Consider the following 3,260-nt stretch of genomic DNA (forward strand, 5'->3'; position numbering starts at 1 on the left):
CCCGCTGGCTCCGCCCCGCGCTGGCACGTGACCCTGCGCTACGCTGGGCTGGCCGCCCAGGAGGCTGCGGAGAGTGGTGAGCGCTCGGACAAGTGTTAGTTTCATCTGCGCTGTAGACCCTGCAGGGTCGTGTGGCGCTCTTGAGCGAGTGGCTCAAGACCAGCTGACACTTCCTTTGCTTGTATCATCTGTAAAATAGTATTGATGATAATAAAAATACTGAACTCACAGGGTTACTGAGAGTGTTTAGAACATTACACTCTCAGTAACCCTGTAAATACCCCACAATTATGACCAATTTTTGCTTACTAAGGATTTTTTTAACCTCCTGTCTCATCTTCCCACACGAACTACTGTCTTCGATTCTTGGATACTTGGGGATCTAGCAGGTTCATCTCACACGAGTCCGCAGGTTATGTACTGCACAGGCCTGGGAGCGCCATTTATGTAGACGTTCATGTGAACAGTGACCCCCTTACGTTGTGCAAAATAGTGGCCACACATCTAAAGTAGCACTCCGGCTTATCAGGTCTGATTTCCTTCTCGTCTCCAGTGGCATTCCTTTCTTTCTAATTGGCCATCCATTCCTTATTACATCCCTGGTGTTGTGATTGTGGCCTCCCGAATTTCCAGTGCTAGGTCCTCATGCTGAAGTTCCCATAATTCCAATTGCTTGATGACCCTCTTACACCTCCCACCCCCAACCACAACAGTTCTTTATTATCCTGAGACCTGCAGCCCATGAAACCCATTACTACTTACCCTTCCTGGTTTCACGTCCATCCTGTCCAATTCAGGTTCCATGGTCCACCATTACATTGTAAGTCCTTTTTTTTTTTTTTTATAAAGAGTCTCGCTTTGTTGCCCAGGCTGGAGTTCAGTGGCATGATCTCGTTTCAATGAAACCTCCACCTCCCTGATTCAAGCGATTCTCCTGCCTCACCCTCCCGAGTAGCTGGGATTACAGGCATCCACCACCACACCGGCTAATTTTTTGTATTTTTAATAGAGACGGTGTTTCACCGTGTTAGCCAGGATGGTCTCGATCTCCTGACCTTGTGATCCGCCTGCCTCGGCCCCCCAAAGTGCTGAGATTACAGGCGTGAGACACTGCGACCGGCCTGTAAGTCCTATTTTAAAGGTGCTCTGGGACCTTTAAAATCACAAACATGAGCAGAAAAGATTACTGTGAAGTTAATTGAATTGCTAAAACTAATATTCAATTTCATAAAATTAGAAATCGAAATGCTTAGTTCTTCCTTAATTTCAGCTCTCAATTTTTACAGTTTTTTTTTTTTTTTTGAGACGGCGTCTTGAACTGTTGCCCAGGCTGGTGTGCAGTGGCGTGATCTCGGCTTGCTACAACATCCGCCTTCCAGTTTCAAGTGATTCTCCTGCCTGAGCCTCCCAAGTAGCTCAGATTACAGGTGCCTGCCACCACGCCTGGCTAATTTTTTGTATTTTTCATAGAGACGGGGTTTCACTATCCTGGACAAGCTGGTCTCGAACTGCTGACCTTGTGATTGGCCTGCCTTGGCCTCCCAAAGTGTTGGGATTACAGGCATGAGCCACTGCACCCAGCCTGTTTTTTCTGGTTTTGTTTTGTTTCTTTGTTTTTTTTGTTTTTAATGAGACAAGGTCTTGCGTCTTGCTCTGTTGCTTAGGCTGGAGTGCAGTGACGTGATTACGGTTCACTGCAGCCTCAACCTCTGGGGTTTAAGAGATGCTCCCACCTCAGCCTCAGCCTCTGAAGTAGCTGAGACTACAGGTGTAAGCCACCATGGCCAGCTAATTAAAAAAAAATTTTTTTTTGTAAAGATGTAAGTTTCACTGTGTTGCTTAGGCTGGTCTTGAGCTTCTGGGTTCATGCGATCCTCTTGTCTTAGCCTCCCAAAGTGCTGAGATTATAGGCATGAGCCACTCTGCTCCAACACATCTTTAATTCACCAGAATTTACTTTCAAAAAATGTCCTGCTTCATATATAGTATAAAGACCTTACAATAGCTTCTCATTACTTCCCTCCTGTTCTTCTTGCTGTTGTCCCACATTTTACTTTTTTAAATCTCTTCCTTCTCTTGTCTTCTCCCCCTTACGTACCAATCACTTGCAAACAACCACTGACCTATATCCTGTCACTATAGATTGGTTTTCATTTCCTAGAATTTTTATGGACGGAATCATTTGGTATGTAGTCTTTTTTTTGTCTAGCTTCTTTTACTCAGCATAATTATTTTACAAGCAATCATGTTGCATTAATCAATAGCTCATTCCTTTTTATTGATAAGTAGAATTTCATCTTAGGAATATACCGCAATTCAACCAATTAAAAAAAAAGGCATATACCACAATTCATTTATCAGTATTTTAAAATTTTGCATGTGCTGTAAGTACACAGTTCATTGCTAATATGTTTGCCTTAGACTGGGGGTTAGCAAAAAAGATGGGCTGCCCACCTGCAAGCCAAAACCAGTTGACTGCCTGATTTTGCATGGCTCATGAACTAAGAATGGCTTTTACATTTATAAATGTTAAAAAATCACGGGGTTTCACTATCCTGTGAATAACTAGAATACATTGTGGCACATAAAAACTATATGGAATTTAAATCTCAGTGTCCATAAAGTTTTACTTAAACAGAGCCATGCTCATTCATTTACCTACTGTCTACAGCTGTTTTCATGCTGCAACAGTGGAGATGAGTGGTTGCAACAGAGATATGACCTGCAAAACCTAAAATATCTATTATCTGCTTCTTTATAGAAAAAGATTGACAGGGCGTGGTGGCTCACACCTGTAATCCCAGCACTTTGGGAGGCCAAGGGGGGCAGACCACATGAGGCCAGGAGTTCAAGACCAGCTTGGCCAGCTTGGTGAAACCCCATCTCTACTAAAAATACAAAAATTAGTCAGGTGTGGTGGCACAGGCCTGTAATCCCAGCTACTCAGGAGGCTGAGACAAGAGAATCACTTGAACCTGGGAGGCAGAGACTGCAGTGAGCCGAGATCACACCACTGCACTCCAGCCTGGGTGGCAGAGTGAGACTCCACATCAAAGAAAGAAGAGGAGGGGAGGGGAGGGGAGGGGGGTGAAGGAGGGAGAGAAGGAGGGAGAGGAGGGAGAGAGAGAAAGAAAAAAGAAGAATAGAAAGAAAGGAAAAGAAAAGAAAGAATTGGTGGCCTGTTTTAAACTGCATTAATTTTTTTTTTTTTTGTAGAGATGGAGGGGGGATAGTGGGAGCTGTTGCCCGGGCTAGTCTTG

This window comes from Cebus imitator, unplaced genomic scaffold (assembly GCF_001604975.1).
Source record: "Cebus imitator isolate Cc_AM_T3 unplaced genomic scaffold, Cebus_imitator-1.0 Scaffold18, whole genome shotgun sequence".
Classification (NCBI taxonomy): domain Eukaryota; kingdom Metazoa; phylum Chordata; class Mammalia; order Primates; family Cebidae; genus Cebus; species Cebus imitator.